This window comes from Triturus cristatus, chromosome 11 (genome assembly GCF_964204655.1).
Source record: "Triturus cristatus chromosome 11, aTriCri1.1, whole genome shotgun sequence".
Lineage (NCBI taxonomy): Eukaryota > Metazoa > Chordata > Amphibia > Caudata > Salamandridae > Triturus > Triturus cristatus.
The window spans coordinates 1,049,538,657-1,049,560,442 of NC_140594.1; the positions used below are offsets into that span (position 1 = coordinate 1,049,538,657).

Genomic DNA, 21,786 nt, shown 5'->3' on the forward strand with positions numbered 1-21,786 from the left:
GTGCAGGGGTGGGGGGGACAGAGCGCTGCTGGAGATCCACTGCTGCAGCCAGTGACGAGTCTATGGACCTCAGCAACATCCGTTGGTCTGACATCGCTGCTGACATGCCCTCCATGTACGACACCATCTGTGTCAGCAGTGTGGTGTGGCCATGGAGGACATTAAGCAGCGATGTCTGACCAACCTGCAACTGCCGCAGAATGTCCACAGACTCGGCATTGACGGCAGCAGGGGAGACAGGGGCAGGGGGTGCGGTGCCTGGCACGAAGGAGACATGTTGTCGCCTAGCACGGAGGGAAGGGACCCGAGCAAGTGGGAGGCCGGTGATGGGAATGGAGGGGACGGCGAGAGATGGAGTGCTGCCTTCAGCTCTGGGAGCAGCCTCCGCCCCCTCTGGGAGCTCAGCGTCGGACCCGTCAGCGTCATAGTCGGTGGTGGGACTGGACAGGTCCTCCGCCTCACTCCCCTCGGCCTCCGTGCCACTTGCTGCGCCAGACTCGCCAGCACTGGTGGCACCGGTGCTGGATCCCTCCTCAAGGTCCGTGCCAGTGTCTCCCTCGGTTTCCCCCGACGATGCTGTGGGCAAGGTGAAGAGACAGGAATAATCAGACACCTGTATAGATATGACACATGATTCAAAACTACATAGCTCACAGTGCATAGCATGAAAAACAACATGAGTAACATCTACAATACTACGCACATATGTAGGCTCTGCACCACACAGTTGGTTGACCCACCATGCCACTGGGAAACAATGGAGAGCATGACACAACAGCAAATGACTTGATATCAAATTAGACAGAGGAGCCAGTCTCTGGGGACAGTCCAGCACAGCATCTGGACCACACACCGTTGCCAAAAAAAGGATGAGCAGGAACCATGTCTCCTAACTTTTGGCACATGCTGCTTAGCAAATACATTAAACCATGCCCAACATGACTGGGTCACTGCATGTTGAGTGTATGTTCAGACAATCATCACACACAGGCCAGACCTGGCAAGGAGACATAAGGTTTGGACATGTAGGCCTTCCCTGCACAAACCCCACCCTACCTGAGACAATGTGATTGAGACAGTGGAAGTACTTACACCTCCTACTCGGGGATTACAAACATGCCCTTCAATAAATCCTGAGTGTACACAAAGTATCCCCCGTGCGCCTGTCCACACATATAACTGACAAACAACCATCATCAGATAGTTGTACCAAGACACACAAGCACTGGCCACTGTGAGTATGCACAAGCCAAATTGGGTCACCCTGTACAGTGGACACATGTAGCACACTTTACGTAAATACAAATTAGGCCAGGGTACAATGCCATAGAGCCCAACCTATGCTGAAGACACAGAGAATGTCCACAGTGTTGGATGACACACATGATACCTAGGAAAAGGTGCCCCAGGCGACTGTAGTGGCCACACTCCTCCATGGTACTGTATGGATATGACTGCAACAGAAGCGACCGTCCCTGCACTATGCATATCTCACACTCATGCACATCATGTCTGAGGGCACAACATTGGTCATGCATGCTGTAAGGCAGTACACTTAAAAGACACACTCCTATGTCGGGACTCAGCAGCAGTGCCAACTAACATGGACCCCACAATGACTGAACTGGCCAGGGCACAGGCAAGCTCACAACACATGTAACACACCACCCCCACACATGATGTAGCAAGCATTGGGCACTTGGATTAACTGCCAGCCTAGATAACCTTGTGCAAGAGTGACTACCCACTGCCCCGGGAACACATGTCAAGGAGGGGAAGGGAGGAAGAACAGCACGGGTTGACTTTGTGGAACAGGATATGCACTGCACATTTAAACCCTGGCAGTGTATCCATGCGACTGCGCACTTCCAAAAGCTGGTGACACACAACAAACACACATGTACCTACCCCCTTCCTGCTGCTGCTTCTCCAGTAGGCGCCTATCCATCTCTGGGAAGACCACCGCCAGGACACGCTTCATTAGGTGGGTCAGTCAGCGATGCCCGCCGTGGGGGCATGGTGGTGAGTCCCCCAGCAGGACCCGGGCGATCCTCCTGGCCCAGCACCGGATATCCTGCCAGCGTTTCCTCACCTGGGCCAGGTGCCGCTTCTGACCCTCCACCGACCTCACGGCCCTGACGGCCGCCTTCCAGATCTCCCCCTTGGCATGGGTGCCTACCTGTGAGGATGACAAAGTGAGACAACATCAATACACCTGCTACATGTCACAAAGACACACATTTTAACAATTTGGCAGGTGTGAACTGGGCATAGTATGCAGCCAACTCATTGCACCTTTGTCATAGGGACATTATCCTCTGGGGAAGGCAAAATGCACTACGTGGCTTTTAAAGTACACAGGTGGCATGAGGGGTGCGACAGAATCAATGATCATGGCTCACACTGTGCATCACAAGCTACACCAGGATTATGTGCAGCACCTCAAAGCAGTCACATGCCCCAGGCCACTGACGCAACCTCAGCAGAGTACACAGACACACACGCCATTGGCAACTGAGGGTACAAACCTCACTCTGCACATGTGCCACTTGACTGGGGGGTGTCACAGGTGTTGGGCTAGCCCAGCAGGTCAGACACACAGCACTGCTCCCTGCGCACATCACATGGGTAGTGTATGCATCCCTCATGCATCTGGGCGGTAACACTCCACATGGACACTCACCCACATGACGTAAGCCTACGGCAACACAAACATAGCGATGCAGACCCTACACACGCGTGTATGGACCGTATCCCTATGGCGTATGCCTACGGCTACACAACCATGGTGATACGGACCCTACACACGCCTGTACGGACCGTATCCCTATGGCGTACGCCTACGGCTACACAACCATGGTGATACAGACCCTACACACGCCTGTACGGACCGTATCCCTATGGCGTAAGCCTACGGCTACACAACCATGGTGATACGGACCCTACACACGCCTGTACGGACCGTATCCCTATGGCGTACACCTACGGAAACACAACCATAGTGGTGCGGACCCTACACACGCGTGTACAGACCGTATCCCTATGGCGTACGCCTACGGCTACACAACCATGGTGATACGGACCCTACACACGCCTGTACGGACGGTATCCCTATGGCGTACGCCTACGGCAACACAACCATAGTGATGCGGACCCTACACACGCGTGTACGGACCGTATCCCTATGGCGTACGCCTACGGCTACACAACCATGGTGATACTGACCCTACACACGCCTGTACGGACCGTATCCCTATGGCGTACGCCTACGGCTACACAACCATGGTGATACGGACCCTACACAAGCGTGTACGGACCGTATCCCTATGGCGTAGGCCTACGGCAACACAACCATAGTGATGCGGACCCTACACATGCGTGTACGGACCGTATCCCTACGGCATACGCCTACGGCAACACAACCATAGTGATGCGGACCCTACACACGCGTGTACAGACCGTATCCCTATGGCGTACGCCTACGGCTACACAACCATGGTGATACTGACCCTACACACGCCTGTACGGACCGTATCCCTATGGCGTACGCCTACGGCTACACAACCATGGTGATACGGACCCTACACACGCGTGTACGGACCGTATCCCTATGGCGTAGGCCTACGGCAACACAACCATAGTGATGTGGACCCTACACACGCGTGTACGGACCGTATCCCTACGGCGTACGCCTACGGCTGCACAACCATGGTGATACGGACCCTACACATGCCTCTACGGACCGTATCCCTACGGCGTACGCCTACGGCTACACAACAATGGTGATACGGACCCTACACACGCCTGTACGGACCGTATCCCTATGGCATACACCTGCGGCAACACAACCATAGTGATGCAGACCCTACACACGCATGAATGGACTGTATCCCTATGGCGTACGTCTACGGCTACACAACCATGGTGATACGGACCCTACACACGCGTGTACGGACCGTATCCCTATGGCGTACGCCTACGGCTACACAACCATGGTGATACGGACCCTACACACGCCTGTACGGACCGTATCCCTATGGCGTACGCCTACGACAACACAACCATAGTGATGCGGACCCTACACACGCGTGTACAGACCGTATCCCTATGGCGTACGCCTACGGCTACACAACCATGGTGATACGGACCCTACACACGCCTGTACGAACCATATCCCTATGGCGTACGCCTACGGCAACACAACCATAGTGATGCGGACCCTACACATGGGTGTACAGACCGTATCCCTATGGCGTACGCCTACGGCTACACAACCATGGTGATACGGACCCTACACACGCCCTCAGAGCGTGTTTACGGTGCGTTTCACACCTTACACTGGTGACAGGCGGCACACAGAAAGGAATTGAGCTGTCATATTTGGCCAAGGCTGGACATCAAGTCATTGTCAGTGCAGTCCTACATGTCTCGGGCCTAGGTGTGTCAGGCTGTGATGTGGCACAAATCTCCTCATGTTTGAACCCAATAGATGTGTGATGAGCTGTGTACACATGTCATGTGTCAAGGTGCACTATGTGCCACACATCCCCTTCACACCTTTGACATGAGTGCATAGAGTACAGACTTGTTGAGCACTGCGTCACTGGCATGGCACAGTCACCAACACCTGCAACTGTCCCCTGATGCCAGGTACACGGATAATAACACCTGACATGTGATTACCGGCGTTGCACGATGTGAGTATGTCATGTGTGTGTCATGTGTTCCCATAAGCTTGCTGTTGGTGTTCCGTCAAATGCATCTGCAGTTGCTGCATCCAACATGTGCATGTGTGTGGATGGGCATGGCACACTATTATGCACACCAGGACACATGTGGAATCAGACGTAACTTGTGTATGTATGCATCGAACATGGACTTGCGAGACAAGGACATATCTGCGTAGTATCAATGTATGTGTGATCAGTTTTGACATGTACCCCTTCATGGCAAGGTGTGTGGTCTGTCCTTTTTTCAGGGACATGTGACCTGTGCCTCTAGTGTTCCGCAACCTGTCTGTATGATAAACATCCTTCTTCTGCACACATGTGGATGTCTGTCACTCCTGTAATGCGTCTGCCTGTTCACTTACACTGGCCCACAGCTAGTTTCATGCCATGTCATGTTGAGCTTGTGAATCTACGTTTGTAGCTGGCTCTTGGTAGGAGTGTCACCTGCCTGGCATACGTGTCCAGGATGTATTGCACAGACCTGACTCTGCATGTAGCATATGTGTATTGGCTGTTCAACATGTGCTCAGTACATTGACAGTGTTGTTGTACTGTACTCACTCTTCGTTGTCCCTTCCAATTTACTGCAGGGCTCCGCCTCTCCCCTGACCAATCCCAGACTTGGCTGCCCTGAGGGAACGTGACTGTATACGCCGCTACCGCTTCACCCAACGGTTGATTCTGAACTTGACAGCAAGGCTGGCACCACACCTCCAACCGCTACACAGGTATCCTACTGCACTGACACCCAAGATGAAGGTGATGGCAGCCCTACATTTCTTTGCCACGGGTACGTTTCAAGAGACCATAGCTCATGTTGATGGCATGTCCCAGACCATGTTCAGCCGTGTCCTGCATGATTTTTTAGAGGCCATGTTGGTTCACCTGGATGAGTTTATTCATTTCCCAACTCCTGAGCAGTTGACAGGTGTCAAGGGTGAATTCTATGCCCTGGGAGGGATGCCCCATGTCATTGAGTCTATTGATGGGACACATGTGGCTTTGGTACCAACACAGGCACAGGAGGTAGCCTATAGAAACAGGAAACATTACCACTCCATTAATGCCCTTGTGGTGTGTCTTGCTAACATGGTGATTTCCCATGTCTGTGCTCGTTTTCCAGGATCAGCACACGATGCCTACATCATGAGGCGTAGCAGGGTGCCTGAAATGATGCTGCAGCTGCGCAACGAACTAGCATGTCTTGTTGGTGGGTATACTCTGTTACTCCTGTATTTAGCGTCATCTTTCTGTCTTACTGCTTCTCCTGACCCACTTCTGTCCATGATGTTTCCATGTAGGGGACTCTGGCTATCCCAACATGCCATGGCTGATCACGCCTCTCCGCAACCCCAGAACGGCTGCCGATCACCGGTACAACAACGCTCATGGGCAGACCAGGCGAGTGATAGAGAGGACCTTTGGCCTCCTGAAGAGCCGATTCCGGTGCCTCCACAAGACCGGCGGCGCACTCCCATATGCACCGGTGAAGGTCTGCAAAATCTTCCTCGTGTGCTGCATGCTGCACAACATGGCAGTGGAGAAAGCTGTGCCACTCATCCTGGATCCGGATGAGCAGGAACATCCACCCGTGGAGGACGAAGGGCTTGGTGACGAGGCAAGTGATGTTGAGGAGAAGGAGGAAGAGGACATCCGGAGTCGGCTCATACGCAACTTCTTTGCTTAGTGGTGAGTTGCAGTGTCTGAGTGTGCACGCATTGAGCCTTGTGTGGCATGTGGTGCAATGTGTGGGTCCATCTGCATGTATGGCAAGTGAGTCAGAGGTGTGTTTGGATGTGTCACTCGAGTGATGGTGTAATAAAAGTATGTCTTACCTGAGACACTATTTTCACCTAGCATGTTGACAACCTTATACGTGTCGAGTACATGCCCATGCATGCGGATGTGCTTCTTTTGGCTCACTTCTTGTGTGTCTCTCATCCCCAGGTATTTGCGCATGCTGTCTTCTGGTGGCATTGTAGTGCTCCTGCTATTCCTCATGAATACAGCAACGTGTGCTGAATCAGCGTAACATGCACGGACATGTTGAAAATTCACCTTAGGGTAAGGGATGCACCACGGCTTTTTGGGTGTGCTATTTGTTTGGAATGTGTGTGCACTGCTCCTGTTCATGTTTGGTTACTTAGCATACATGTAGAATCACCATGGGGCACATGACATGGAGCTGGATTCACCTGAATTGATAGTCACACTTGGTGACAGTCATCTGTAATGTGATGGTGGATTGGGATGAAGGCATCAATGTGTGTAACACTGCCCTTGGAAACATACGGGATGCACCGGGTTGACATAGTGTGGGACATCCCCATTAGTGGCTCAATGGTGAATTGCAGCCTCTCCGTGAGCAGCACGGGGTGTTTGCCTCAAACCCATCACTTGTGTGCCAGTTCTATGGGTTTCCTGCATCTGTGGTGCAAAGGGGGGTGCCAGTGTAGGTTCCACATGTTCATCCACATGACCTGTGCATCTGTTAATATAGATGCATTTGCCTTCCGGCAAACATGACTAATAAAGGTGTCCCTCAGCCTCCAAGGTGGCTCATCTCTGTCAATGCAGGTCTCTTGCCACTGTGCATGCGGCATGTCTGGCATAGTTGTCACAGATTGTGCATATGAGTCTATGTGTAGAGTAGCAAGATGCAAGCTGTTTGTCAGGGATTATGATATGTATTGTGCATGATGTACATTGCTGTGTAGGTATTTTGGCATCTCAGTCCCCACAACGGCCACTTTGCTGCATGTGTATCCATTGTCTGTGTGTGTGCCATGTTGAACCAGACACTCCTCCCTTCTCATACACCTTTCGCAGTAGTCCTTTCTGACATGCTTTTGTTAGTGTGCAACTTGTGGCATGGTTTTCAGGACATGGCGCCTGCTGCTGCAGGCCCTGCAGCAAGGGCACACAGAGTTTCGATATTTGCCCTCACACACACGCCTCTAAGACGCACCCCCCTTCCTCCCTCCACCCATTCATTTTGGTGTAATCTGCTTGTGTGTGACACAGTTGCGGTGGGAAAGGCTGGACCGTGTGCACATGCTATGTGCACATTGCACGTGCCTCATGTCCTTGCATGTGCCACATCACGCTACACCATGATGTTGAGGCCACCCACCAAGCAATGTCCATCCAATACATCTGTTGCATGCACTCAGGCATGCACTCATCGCCCACACAACACCTTTGCATAATGAGTGTGCAACTCCAACTGCCTACACAGCGCTTGCACGCCTTCCAGGCCCTGTCACACCGACCAGGTCATGTCCCTCCTTCTCCCCACCGGCTCTGTACCCCAACATGGCCATGTGAGTGGTACTCCAGGCCTCTGCATGTAGTATGGTGTCGTTGTGGGACACATGGCACAGGTATCATGTCTCAGCGTGTCAGTCTACAATGTGTCCAGGATCCCCCTCAACACCATGACATGTGCACTGCATCTCATCATCATCTGGTGTCCCATTGACAGGCAGGTGCTCCTCACCCTCCCCAAAGATGCAGTCCTTGCCAGTTCTCATATTGAATAATGCATGGTATGCATTGGCAGATGGCTGCACGTTGGCCACCTGATGCTGGACTTGTACACGCCTGAGGTGTTCATCTGCGGATTGTCCCCTTACAGCTGGGTCAACTGCTTGTGTCCCACCCGCAAGGGCCCTGCACAGGCACACAGTGTCCACGCACGCGAGCTGGTGTGCATCATGGATTGCTTGCTCACATGTGCTATGCTGATCACCAGCATCTGTACCTCAGGCTTCAGCACACTCTGCATTATGCACAAGATCCACAGTTCGATCCACCTCAAGGCAAGACAGACCATCCCCCAGGTCAACTACAACATCCGTGTCTAATCCTACCCTGCACTCTAGGGAGAAGTACGTTACAACTCCCATGAGACTTGTCCACATCCAGGGTGCATCTGCACAGCTCTGCTTCAACATCCGGCGACCCAGCCACATCACCGTCCAACAGAGATAGCTGCAATGGATCACTGTCAGCTGCAGGATGACCTTTACAATCCACGCCCACACTCAGGATGCAGCCCACGATCACGCCCCCAACACAACCTTGTGGCACTGTCATCCAAGACCCCATTGTGCCATCTCCATGCATCCAACCTTGGCCTGGCCACCATTCTCCACATCCACCTGACTCCTGCTTGCAGGACATAGTTCTCCCACCTGGCTACACATTCCTGGGACTCCCACCACAGGACACTCCACATGATCCCTGACCTCTGCGCATGACTGTTGCTCTTCGAAATAGGTCTGTCCGCATAGTTGTGCAGGCACCCCCTCAGCTGGTTGGGCCCATCACGGGTGAGTATGGTGCTCCATGTCTGTATTGGATGATACATTGTGACCCATGTGTGTCCTGTGCCAGACTCGGACCCCAGGGTATGCATGGTTGGAGTTACTTCAAAACTCAGGCATGGTTTGACTTTCCAACACACACATGTAATGGAATAATGCTAAATGACGGCATCATCTCGTGATTTCTAAGATTTTTATTAGTGGTGGGGTACGTGTTTGGGGGGATGTAAAGTGGTGCTCGCCGGGTGTCTGTAATCCAAAGTTCACAGGGGGAGTTGGGATCCTTGCCATTGGAAGTCATCAGAGTCCATGCCACAGTCTTTGTCAACATTGGTCAGACAGTGACCAGCAAGTCCATGTGGCAGAGAATGTCATTGGATGAGGTGCTGCTGTTGCGCCAGAGGGCCAGGTGCCAGGCCAGGTGACCTGGGAGATGGTGATGGTCCGCTGACTCTCACGGTCTTTTGCGTGGACGACGCACCTTCCTCCGGGGACCCTCAGAAGCAGGCCGTGACGATGTCTGTGATGCTCCGTCGGACGAATCCTCCTCCTCCTGACCCCTCCCTGTGGCTGGTGGTGATCTACGCCTGGTGGCCCAGGGAGGGTTGCCCATGTTTTGGGCAATCCGACGGAGTACACGGGTCATGTCCGTTTGCACCGCCATGTGCTCAGCCAGTCTTGCCTCCATCCGTCCTTGGTGTTGCTGTTGACTGGCATATTGCTCGGCCTGCAGGTTCTTTATCTCATTGAGGGCCTCCACGGCCTGGCTGATGCCCCTGGTGTCACGCCGGTATGTGTCCAGGATGTTGCGGACGTGTGACATAACCGGTTCCTCAGCTGTCTGGTCAGGTTCGCGCCTCCGCCGTCCTCCACTCCCACCACCCCTGCCCACTTGAGCCTGGCCTGCTGTTGTGGGCACATCGGGTCTCCGGGACCCCTGAGGGATGGCATTTGCGGGGTCGCCTGCCTCCTCCTGGGTGCCCGGGGTACCTTGTCCCTCCTGGTCAGACTGGCTGCATTGTGTGCGAGCAGGGCTCCTGTGTGTATCCTGGGATGTGGCAGGAATGGGGGTGGTGGTTGGCACAGTTGTACCTGACGCAGGTGCTGCAGGTGCTTGGGCACCAGAGGGGCCAGGTTGGTCGGGGTCATCCACGGTGTGGTGAGAGTCGTCGCTGCCGGTGGGATCATCGTCACGCCAAGCCTGGTCCTGTGATTCTTCCCCCCCAGTGTTGGGGGGAGATCGACAACGTTGCCCTGTGTGTGAGAGAGAGACGATGTTAATGGTGTTACATGCATCATCCATGTTTCATACATATTCAAGTTGGCACAGTTCCTCTGGGTAGTTGGATATGTCTAACATTCCTCTCACAGTGCACTTGTGGATGGGTATGTTGCGGGGGACAGATTGATATGTACTCCCGGTTATTTGGCCTGTCTAATGAGTGTTGGGATGCTTATTTGGCTATGGATTGGTCTTGTTGTGTCACATGTCCATTGTGGGAGTGCCAATTTGCGTTGCCTGCGTGTGTGCTTGTGTAAGGGGGGGTGTGTGTGACCGGGCATGCGGTTGGGTGTGGTGTGATTTGTCATTGGGTCTACCAGGTGATGTGTTTATCCCCTCATGGTGCCTGCTGGCATGACAGTGAATGTGAGTTCCTGTGGTAGGTAGGTGGCATGTGGAGTTGGTGTTTGAGTGTACAGTGGTCACAGGTTTGCCTTGTGCTGTCTACAGCAGGGCCAAGTGTCATCTACCTTGTCTGTACTTGGCAAGTCCCTGTGCATTGTGCATGGTGCATGGGCATGTCCCTTGGCCACAGCTGTCAACACTTTTCCTATGTGTGACACACTCTTTGTTGTTGCATCAGTTTTGAACGCAGTGAGCAGTGTAGCAAGCGTGCGTAGCGAGCGCTGCAGAACTGACTTACGTGTTGCACTGTACGTGGCCAAATGTTGCTTTGTCATGTCTATTGGAGAATGCAGGTAGGTAACTTATGCATTTGTGACTGGGTTCTAACAAACACAGTGAGTGGGTTCGCACTGCCAGACCTTGTCAACATGCACACAGTCCACCTGCTGATGAGCGGACATGCCCACACCACCCAAGGGTGATTTTGTCTCCCTCTGTCTCCCTCTCTCCCTCCCTCTGTCACCCTCCTCCCTCTGTCTGTCTCCCTCTGTTGCCCTCTGTCTCCCTCCCTCTCTCTCCCTCTCCCTCCCTCTGTCTTTCTCCCTCTGTCGCCCTCTGTCTCCCTCCCTCTCTCTCCCTCCTGCTCCGTCTGTCTGTCTCCCTCTGTCGCCCTCTGTCTCCCTCCCTCTCTCTCCCTCTCCCTCCCTCCGTCTGTCTGTCTCCCTCTGTCGTCCTCTGTCTCCCTCCCTCTCTCTCCCTCTCCCTCCCTCTGTCTGTCTCCCTCTGTCGCCCTCTGTCTCCCTCCCTCTCTCTCCCTCTCCCTCCCTCTGTCTGTCTCCCTCTGTCGTCCTCTGTCTCCCTCCCTCTCTCTCCCTCTCCCTCCCTCTGTCTGTCTCCCTCTGTCGCCCTCTGTCTGTCTCCCTCTGTCACCCTCTGTCTCCCTCCCTCTCTCTCCCTCTCCCTCCCTCCGTCTGTCTGTCTCCCTCTGTCGCCCTCTGTCGCCCTCTGTCTCCCTCCCTCTCTCTCCCTCTCCCTCCCTCTGTCTGTCTCCCTCTGACGCCCTCTGTCTCCCTCCCTCTCTCCCCCTCTCCCTCCCTCCGACTGTCTGTCTCCCTCTGTCGCCCTCTGTCTCCCTCCCTCTCTCTCTCTCTCCCTCCCTCTGTCTGTCTCCCTCTGTCTCCCTCCCTCTCTCTCCCTCCGTCTGTCTGTCTCCCTCTGTCGCCCTCTGTTGCCCTCTGTCTCCCTCCCTCTCTCTCTCCCTCTCCCTCCCTCTGTCTCCCTCCCTCTCTCTCCCTCTCCCTCCCTCTGTCTGCCTCTCTCTCCCTCTCCCTCCATCTGTCTGTCTCCCTCTGTCGCCCTCTGTCTCCCTCCCTCTCTCTCCCTCTCCCTCCCTCCGTCTGTCTGTCTCCCTCTGTCACCCTCTGTCTCCCTCCCTCTCTCTCCCTCTCCCTCCCTCTGTCTCCCTCCCTCTGTCGCCCTCTGTCTCCCTCCCTCTCTCTCCCTCTCCCTCCCTCTGTCTGTCTCCCTCTGTCGCCCTCTGTCTCCCTCCCTCTCTCTCCCTCTCCCTCCCTCTGTCTGTCTCCCTCTGTCGCCCTCTGTCTGTCTCCCTCTGTCGCCCTCTCTCTCCCTCCCTCTCTCTCCCTCTCCCTCCCTCCATCTGTCTGTCTCCCTCTGTCGCCCTCTGTTGCCCTCTGTCTCCCTCCCTCTCTCTCCCTCTCCCTCCCTCTGTCTGTTTCCCTCTGTCGCCCTCTGTCTCCCTCCCTCTCTCTCCCTCTGCCTCCCTCTGTCTGTCTCCCTCTGTCGCCCTCTGTCTCCCTCCCTCTCTCTCCCTCTCCCTCCCTCCGTCTGTCTGTCTCCTTCTGTCTCCCTCTGTCGCCCTCTGTCTCCCTCCCTCTCTCTCCCTCCCTCTGTCTGTCTCCCTCTGTCGCCCTCTGTCTCCCTCCCTATCTCTCCCTCTCCCTCCCTCTGTCTCCCTCCCTCTGTCGCCCTCTGTCTCCCTCCCTCTCTCTCCCTCTCCCTCCCTCTGTCTCCCTCCCTCTGTCGCCCTCTGTCTCCCTCCCTCTCTCTCCCGCTCCCTCCCTCTGTCTGTCTCCCTCTGTCGCCCTCTGTCTCCCTCCCTCTCTCTCCCTCTCCCTCCCTCTGTCTGTCTCCCTCTGTCGCCCTCTGTCTGTCTCCCTCTGTCGCCCTCTGTCTCCCTCCCTCTCTCTCCCTCTCCCTCCCTCCATCTGTCTGTCTCCCTCTGTCGCCCTCTGTCGCCCTCTGTCTCCCTCCCTCTCTCTCCCTCTCCCTCCCTCTGTCTGTCTCCCTCTGTCGCCCTCTGTCTCCCTCCCTCTCTCTCCCTCTGCCTCCCTCTGTCTGTCTCCCTCTGTTGCCCTCTGTCTCCCTCCCTCTCTCTCCCTCTCCCTCCCTCTGTCTGTCTCCCTCTGTCACCCTCTGTCTCCCTCCCTCTCTCTCCCTCTCCCTTCCTCCATCTGTCTGTCTCCCTCTGTCTCCCTCTGTCGCCCCCTGTCTCCCTCCCTCTCTCTCCCTCTCCCTCCCTCTGTCTGTCTCCCTCTGTCGCCCTCTGTCTCCCTCACCTCTCTCCCTCTCCCTCCCTCTGTCTGTCTCCCTCTGTCGCCCTCTGTCTCCCTCCCTCTCTCTCCCTCTCCCTCCCTCTGTCTGTCTCGCTCTGTCGCCCTCTGTCTCCCTCCCTCTCTCCCACTCTCCCTCCCTCCGTCGGTCTGTCTCCCTCTGTTGCCCTCTGTCGCCCTCTGTCTCCCTCCCTCTCTCTCTCTCTCCCTCCCTCTGTCTGTCTCCCTCTGTCGCCCTCTGTCTCCCTCCCTCTCTCTCCCTCTCCCTCCATCTGTCTGTCTCCCTCTGTCGCCCTCTGTCGCCCTCTGTCTCCCTCCCTCTCTCTCTCCCTCTACCTCCCTCTGTCTGCCTCTCTCTCCCTCTCCCTCCATCTGTCTGTCTCCCTCTGTCGCCCTCTGTCTCCCTCCCTCTCTCTCCCTCTCCCTCCCTCCGTTTGTCTGTCTCCCTCTGTCACCCTCTGTCTCCCTCCCTCTCTCTCCCTCTCCCTCCCTCTGTCTCCCTCCCTCTGTCGCCCTCTGTCTCCCTCCCTCTCTCTCCCTCTCCCTCCCTCTGTCTGTCTCCCTCTGTCGCCCTCTGTCTCCCTCCCTCTCTCTCCGTCTCCCTCCCTCTGTCTGTCTCCCTCTGTCGCCCTCTGTCTGTCTCCCTCTGTCGCCCTCTCTCTCCCTCCCTCTCTCTCCCTCCCTCCATCTGTCTGTCTCCCTCTGTCGCCCTCTGTTGCCCTCTGTCTCCCTCCCTCTCTCTCCCTCTCCCTCCCTCTGTCTGTCTCCCTCTGTCGCCCTCTGTCTCCCTCCCTCTCTCTCCCTCTCCCTCCCTCCGTCTGTCTGTCTCCTTCTGTCTCCCTCTGTCGCCCTCTGTCTCCCTCCCTCTCTCTCCCTCCCTCTGTCTGTCTCCCTCTGTCGCCCTCTGTCTCCCTCCCTATCTCTCCCTCTCCCTCCCTCTGTCTCCCTCCCTCTGTCGCCCTCTGTCTCCCTCCCTCTCTCTCCCTCTCCCTCCCTCTGTCTCCCTCCCTCTGTCGCCCTCTGTCTCCCTCCCTCTCTCTCCCGCTCCCTCCCTCTGTCTGTCTCCCTCTGTCGCCCTCTGTCTCCCTCCCTCTCTCTCCCTCTCCCTCCCTCTGTCTGTCTCCCTCTGTTGCCCTCTGTCTGTCTCCCTCTGTCGCCCTCTGTCTCCCTCCCTCTCTCTCCCTCTCCCTCCCTCCATCTGTCTGTCTCCCTCTGTCGCCCTCTGTTGCCCTCTGTCTCCCTCCCTCTCTCTCCCTCTCCCTCCCTCTGTCTGTCTCCCTCTGTCGCCCTCTGTCTCCCTCCCTCTCTCTCCCTCTGCCTCCCTCTGTCTGTCTCCCTCTGTTGCCCTCTGTCTCCCTCCCTCTCTCTCCCTCTCCCTCCCTCTGTCTGTCTCCCTCTGTCACCCTCTGTCTCCCTCCCTCTCTCTCCCTCTCCCTTCCTCCATCTGTCTGTCTCCCTCTGTCTCCCTCTGTTGCCCCCTGTCTCCCTCCCTCTCTCTCCCTATCCCTCCCTCTGTCTGTCTCCCTCTGTCGCCCTCTGTCTCCCTCACCTCTCTCCCTCTCCCTCCCTCTGTCTGTCTCCCTCTGTCGCCCTCTGTCTCCCTCCCTCTCTCTCCCTCTCCCTCCCTCTGTCTGTCTCGCTCTGTCGCCCTCTGTCTCCCTCCCTCTCTCCCACTCTCCCTCCCTCCGTCGGTCTGTCTCCCTCTGTTGCCCTCTGTCGCCCTCTGTCTCCCTCCCTCTCTCTCCCTCTCCCTCCCTCTGTCTGTCTCCCTCTGTCGCCCTCTGTCTCCCTCCCTCTCTCTCCCTCTCCCTCCATCTGTCTGTCTCCCTCTGTCGCCCTCTGTCGCCCTCTGTCTCCCTCCCTCTCTCTCTCCCTCTCCCTCCCTCTGTCTGTCTCCCTCTATCGCCCTCTGTCTCCCTCCCTCTCTCTCCCTCTCCCTCCCTCTGAATGTCTCCCTCTGTCGCCCTCTGTCTCCCTCCCTCTCTCTCCCTCCATCTGTCTGTCTCCCTCTGTCGCCCTCTGTCGCCCTCTGTCTCCCTCCCTCTCTCTCTCCCTCTCCCTCCCTCTGTCTGTCTCCCTCTGTCGCCCTCTGTCTCCCTCCCTCTCTCTCCCTCTCCCTCCCTCTGTCTGTCTCCCTCTGTCGCCCTCTGTCTCCCTCCCTCTCTCTCCCTCTCCCTCCCTCTGTCTGTCTCCCTCTGTCGCCCTCTGTCTCCCTCCCTCTCTCTCCCTCTCCCTCACTCTGTCTGTCTCCCTCTGTCGCCCTCTGTCGCCCTCTGTCTCCCTCCCTCTCTCTCCCTCCGTCTGTCTGTCACCCTCTGTCACCTCAGCCCAGCTTCCTGGGCACACACACTTTGCAGGTCTTTCAATGGCCATTGGCTTGTTCATGTGGCTTTGTTTAGAATCTCCCGGCCCCCATTGGGCAGAGTGTCTCTGAGTCTGCACTGCAGCGGCGGTGTGTGCTGACACTCTTTCACAGTGATGCCTCTTCATTAGCTGCTGTTATGTGCAAAATGGGCCTTCATACCCATGTCATCCTGCGACGCGGCCGCCATTTGCAGGCGACACAGTACAGTGTCGGGACACACTGTTTGTATAGCTCTGCCCTAGGTCATATGGGCTGAGGGAATTAGTGTCAGCTTCTGAATTGCACAATGTGATTTTGGAGGCCCCCCTACCGGCATCACGGACATCCTGTCTTGTGTTGGTGTTTTGTGTGACCTGTGACTTGGCATGGCCTTGCTTGGTGCATGGGGCATGGAGCCGCTAGTGGCATGTGTGTGTTTTTGGAGTGTGGTTGTGTCCGGTGATGGCTTTGGGGTAGTTGCGTGCATTATTGTGAGTTGGGTTGTTGATGCGGTTCCCCCCATGTGGGGTGAGTTGCTTGTGTACTCACCAGGCCTCGGCGACTCCTCCTACTCCGTGTACTCCCACCGGCGGCAGCGTGCGCATCACCTTCTCCTCCCACGGATGGTAGTGTACCGGTCTGCAGTGCGGGCCACCTCCAGTGATGTTCTCCTGGTTGTATTCGTCTGTCATTTTGCGGCGGACCGTCCTCCGCAGATCTTACCACCTGGCTTGGCATTCATGCCTGGTCCTTCTGATGGGTGCAACAGCATTCACCCTCTCGATGATCCTCTACCACATGGCTGATTTAGCTGCTACGCTGGTCTGTCTGACCAATGTTCCAAAGAGCTGTGGCTCGACTCTGATGATTTCGTTGACAAGGATCTCCAGCTCTGCTGTTGTGAACTTTGGATTCCTGTCTGTGGGCATGGTGTGGGGTGTGGGTGTGGATGGTTGTGGGTGTGTGTGTGTGGTTGTGAAGGTGTGTGTGTGAATGTGATGAGGGGGTGTTTGTGAAGGTGGTTGTGTGAAGGTGTGCAAGTGTAATGTGTAGTAAAGGTTGAAGTATGATGCTGTGGGTTGTCTGTGGGGTCTGGCAGCAGTGGGTCTGTTGCAAAGGCTCATGGTTTGTGTGTGTGGGCCCTTTTTATTGGTCCATTTGTGGGTGTGGCTGTGTTTGAACTTTGGGTGGGTGTGTTATAAGGAGTGGTTGTGTTTTGGGCCTCTGTTTACCTGTTTGGCTGTTGCAGGTCAGTGTATTGGATGTATTTGGGCTTGTTGGACGTGTTTTTTGGTGTTGTGCGATTCCAATTGACTCTCCTTGTGGTGTTTTGCAGTGTCCTGGTTCAGTACGTGTGTTTTTCGCGTCTGTGAGGTGCGTACATCGGCCATGTTGTTGTACAGTGCTCACATTTGCTATGGCTTGGTACGACTCGTACATGTGCAAGGCTGGGTGAGGGTGCTGGTGTAGGGGCCTCGGGTAGGGTGCGTACAGGCACGGGCAGGGAGTAGGGGCCTGGGGGTACATGCCGTACATACGTGAACCGAGGGTACGGCGCATACATGGGGGCTGGGGGTACGGCGCGTACATGCAGGGTGCTGGGGGAACCGTGTGTGCCCCCACCCCTGTATAGACGGTGCGTACCCCCACCTCCGTATGGACGGTGCGTACCCCCACCTCCGTATGGACGTTGCGTACCCCCAGCCCCCATATGTAAGCACCGTCCCCCAGCACATACCCCCAGCCCCCGTATGTACGCGCAGTACCCCCAGCCCCCGTATGTACACGCCGTACACCCGCCCCCCGTATGTACACACCATACCCCCAGCCCCCCCATGGACGGTGAATACCCCCACCCCGTGGGTACGGAGCGTACCACCACCCCACCCCGTAGGTACGGAGCATACCCCCACCCCCCCTAGGTACGGAGCGCTGGGGGTCCGCACCATACATACGGGGGGTGTGGGTACGCTCCGTACCTACGGGGTGGGGGTACGCTCCGTACCTACGGGGGTGGTGGTACGCTCCGTACCTGGGGGGGGTACGCTCCGTACCTACGGGGTGGGGTGGGGGTACGGCGCGGGCATGGGGGGGTGTTGGGGTACGGCGCGTACGTGGGGGGGTGTGCTTGGGGGGTGTTCGGCGCGTATGCAGGCACATATTTGGACTTCTCTATAGTTGCAATGGGAGTTCGCACCGTACGGTGTTTTTTCCATACGGTTGTGCATTCGGACGGACGGGACGGATCGTACTTGCGCGCTCGGACTTCAGTTTCCCGATTCGTAGGTAAAACTGTCCGGGGACGTGTCGGACACTTTTTCCGACCCGAGGACGTGTGGGGGAATTCTCCAAATGCGATTCGTATGGATTTTTTCACATACGAATCGTACTTGCCAGTTTGTACGGGACATGTACGATTCGTACGGAAAAAAATCCGGATACGAATTGTATGGGGAATATTTTTACCGGATCGGAATCGGCACCATAATGTTATATTCCAACTCCAAACAACATTAACCGATGGAAAGTGGAGAACAGTGAACTCATAAAATGTAATATTCCCAATAAAAACTACATAACCACATACAAATATAATACACACTATACATATATATTAACATATTCCCACTTCAAAAACATATCCAGGAGAAAGTTATGAAAACTTGTATACATTTTTTATATTTAAGTTTTTTATTTATAAATTATATTATAATAAAAATGTAAATAAAATAACCTTAATTACACATTTTTTAAAAGAAATAATAAACATAACAAAAGAACTAAACCCAAACATTAAACATCCTCAAAATGTTGCAAAAATATTTTTTAAATAAACATTTTAACTTTTTAAACTATTATTACACATTTTTACAAATAAAAAAGCACACTAATCCCATCTCAAAACAACACAACTCTACCTAAAATATATATATTTTTCATTATTTTATTTCTTCACTATTGTTATCCCATATACAAACAACAAATAATAATATATTTTCTTTAATTTTAATTCAACTTTTAACTTGTTAATTTTAAACATTACTCCACAAAAATATCTGCAATAACCACAAAATCACACTATTAATATAATTTGCTAATTAATATTTCTAAAAAACAGAATGTAATTTTTTTTAATTTTCTTTTTTTTTAAACACTCCCCATCCCCTATAAACCCAACATCCCACTCCTAAAAAACATCTTTACATTTATTTTTTATGATTTAAAGATTTTTCAACTATTTTTAAAAATATTTAAATTACATTTTTTTTAAATACTTCCCACCCTTATCCCCTATGAACCCAACGTTGTGCACTTAAAAAACATTTTTAGAATTGTTTATTATTATTTAACTTTTTTTAAATAATTAAAAAAAAATCAAAACACTTCCCACCCTTATCCCCTATAATCCCAACATCCTGCTCCTAAAAAACAATTTTAAATTTCTTTAATATTACTTAAAAAATGTACATTTAAAACTTTTTCTAAAAAATCCTCCCCACCCTTATCCCCTATAAACCCAACATCCCGCTCCTAAAACTATTTTTCAATAAAACATATCCAATGTATTAAAAATTATTATCATATTTACAATTATGTACTATAAAAAGTAAACTACATTTACAAATCAATATTTTATTATAACGATATTTTCAAAATCAATATTTTTAACAACAATATTTTATACAACACACTAAATCGATAATCTTGCCATCGATATAATAAACCACGATATTTTTGACTATTGACATTAAAAACTTAATATTATGATACAACGATATTTTAAAATCACTATTATGTCTACTTACCATGGTGTATGCCACGTAGTGCGGGGATATGTGCGGAGTTCTGTTTTGGCTTGCAGTGGATGCTGCAGAGCACAGCACCCTCCACAATGCAAAACATGGGCAATACGACCACCACGGTGGCGGTCGCATTCTAATTTGCCCTCTGGGACCGCTGCCTCGTAGGTGGGTGGTCCCAAATACAATTGGATGGCGGACGGACAAAAGATTGTCCGCCAACCTAATGACCCCCATAATGTGGGGATTGGTTCAGGGACTTGAAGGGCAATCAGAGGTTACTGGGTACTCAGGGGCTCATTTATGAGCCCCTGCGTCACTTTTGCGCCGCCGGTTCGTCACTTTTTGAGACGCACCAGTGTCAGAAAACATGCGCCATGTTGCGCCATATTTACAAAGTGACGCATCTAGGTAGCTGCGTCACTTTGTAAACCCCTGCGCCACATTATACCTGCGCCAGGTATAATGTATGCAAGGGGGGCGTTTTGACGCAACAAAGGGTCGTAGAAGTGACGCAGTGAAATCTACGAGATTTCACTGCGCCACTTCTAGTGTGCGAATGCGTCAATTTCTTGCGCCTGCCTCACAGCAGGCGTAAGACTGACGCAGGCCCTTTCACATGGGGCTTGCCCCATGTGAAAGGACACATTGCTGGACTTGCGTCACTTTTGTGACACACTCCAGCGATGCGTCACTTTTGCGCCTACAGATACGTCAGAAATACTGAGGTATCTGTGACTCCTTGCGACATGATGCGTCATACTGTAAATATGACGCATCACTGGAGTCGCAGGGAGGGCACAGTGAAAAGTGGCGCATCACTGTTTTCACGCAGTGATGCGTCACTTTTCATAAATGAGGCCCTAATTGTTTACTGAGGCAGCTTACTATTTGGCACTTAATTGTTTTAAAGAACCATAATTTACAAACAACCAAATGCATACTAAAACATAAATTTACTAATTACACAGTGCAAGCAAGGCCTCTATACCACATCTTGACGTAAAGTCCTAAAAACTGTGAAAGTGTGAAGTCATTCGGCTAAAGACATAGATATAACACCTGATGCATCATCTGTCTGGGACAAGTGTCTACTTATCACCATGTGAAGGTTAAATAAGAACAAATACAGACATATTGCCAAAATAGTGTAGTATGAATTGATGTCCTTTCATCTTTTACGTTCATATGGAAACATCTGGGACACACACTTTGAAGCACATAATCCACGTCAGACATTTCTAAACTTATGTCAGTGTTAGTTTCTAAGGATTGCTACTCGTCCACTTGTCAGGAGAGGTTGTTTGCCCGGATTATCTCACAAGATTCTGCTAGAAAAGGTTTCACCTACTTCCAGTGCACTTCCAAGATGCTGCATCTCACCTGCTGCAGATAAAGCTGAGTCCCAGAGAAAGGCTGCTACTGCAGCATGTGTTTGCCCTTAGCAGTGAGCAATGCCTTCACACCTTTGCTGATAATGACAGCTCTTGCTCTCAACAAGGTATGCAGTTCATCGCGTCTCCCTCTGAAATGCTACACAGCAAGTTACTCTACTTGTTATGCTCTTTTAGTGTAGCACATAGAAGCAGGTTTTCGGGTGTTAAGTTTTAGACGACATTTTATCCATGTTAGAAATGTTAATTTTATTCTCATTGTTCACAAAGTGCCTTCTTGCTGTTTTGATGATATCCTGTGTATTTATTTTAGATGTACTGAGAAACATATTCAACCTGTTGTAATAAATGCTTTTTAATAAAAGTGTATATTATTCTTAGTGCAAGGTGTGAGTGATATTGTGAATAATGAAATAGGTTTGTTTCTGTTACCAAGGTGCCCCTGATCCCATTGCTGGGATTGTTAATAAGCCAAAAGCAATAACTCTACTTCAACAACGAATTGGGTAGGGTTCCATGGAGGTACAATCAGCATAGGTGCATTGAACCAAGTTCACATGTGTCACATAGGGGTGGGAAAACAAAGCTTGACAACTACGCCAAAGTCGTAGTATATGAAATATCCTAAAGTAGATATCTGTGCAAACGATATCTCATTGTTAATGTAAAGCCCTTTTCTGTGGTATTTTTTACAGGATTCACAATGTAAATCTCATTTCTATAACGTAAAACTCCTTACTGCATTTGCCATAGAGTTCACATTGTAACATCATTTCCAATGTAAGGGGCCGATTCCGATTCGGGTCGGAAGGGCACCGAACGCGATCCAGCCGGAAAAACTACAAGCCGTACGCGTGTTTTCCGGCCGACTCGCACAGCTGTACGAGTGAGTAAGTACGAGGCGAGCTACGTGAGATTCACCGACCGAGTCGTTTCCGGGTCCGAACCGCTCCGTACGTCTCAGTCGGAAGCTAACCGTGGCATGCAATGGAT

General features: G+C 52.7%; 1 long non-coding RNA gene across 1 annotated transcript in view; it reads right to left on the reverse strand.

The window, feature by feature from the left end:
* Positions 1 to 252: 252 nt before the first annotated feature.
* LOC146785930 (uncharacterized) overlaps positions 253 to 21,786 on the reverse strand; it is an 88,806-nt gene continuing 67,272 nt past the window's right edge. The window contains exons 2-3 of the long non-coding RNA XR_014970829.1: positions 1,909 to 2,179; positions 253 to 576 (exon numbers count right to left, since the gene is read on the reverse strand). This is a non-coding gene — a long non-coding RNA (uncharacterized LOC146785930). The remainder of the gene's footprint in view (positions 577 to 1,908; positions 2,180 to 21,786) is intronic.